The sequence below is a fragment of the Panthera uncia genome, assembly GCF_023721935.1.
Source record: "Panthera uncia isolate 11264 chromosome A1 unlocalized genomic scaffold, Puncia_PCG_1.0 HiC_scaffold_17, whole genome shotgun sequence".
Lineage (NCBI taxonomy): Eukaryota > Metazoa > Chordata > Mammalia > Carnivora > Felidae > Panthera > Panthera uncia.
The window spans coordinates 129,969,555-129,970,396 of record NW_026057577.1 but is presented as its reverse complement, the minus strand read 5'-3'; positions in this window follow the sequence as shown (position 1 = coordinate 129,970,396).

Below are 842 nucleotides of genomic sequence, written 5' to 3'. Positions count from 1 at the left end.
GGCTCTCAGTCATGTTGATAATAAGCTGAGGATAATACAAATACATACACTTTACCTCTCCTCTACCTCTCATTGAACCATGTTCTATCTCTATCTGATCAAAATTATATATCCACAAACACTAATTAAAAAAAATAAGCTATACGTCAATAAATGGTCCAGCTTTCTGGATTGCCCAAATGAGAAGCTCTTAAAAGCAGTAAATTGAGTACCTTATCTGCAGTTCTAAAGTGGATGCTATGATAATTTTATTTCTTAAAATGTGAAAAATTCAAAAGTAAAATATGAGCAAGGACCCACAATGAATTAAAGTATTTACCTACTTAATAGCTGCATTTAAGTCAAGGTTCTGGACAAAAATGAATGAAACACTCAAATTTGGTGTTTTGTGTAACTTGAAGGCGATTTAAAGGGGTTATTTATAGAGACATGAGTTAGTTGTAGAAATCTCAAAAAAGAATATAGCAGCTTGTATGATAACTTGAAGATATTAACAGCTGTGAATCATATCTAATATTAAGCCTGAAGGATAAAAAAGGCATGGGGCGACTGCCTGAAACAATTGTACTAGAACAATCTAGAGACAGAGAGAGCTGTGAGGAGGGAGGCATCTCTTCTCCGGTGGAAGAGTATATCCATATCTCATTGCCATCCTATGACCATCCATAGACCACTTGTATGGCCTATAAGACCTATACAAGATGGCCTTATAAAGGGCACAGAATATAGCAGAAAGACCTAGAAGGGATCACAGAAGATATCTACCACTTCTGAAAAACCCTATTCGATAAAATTTATATATATATATATATATATATATATATACACATACATATATATAT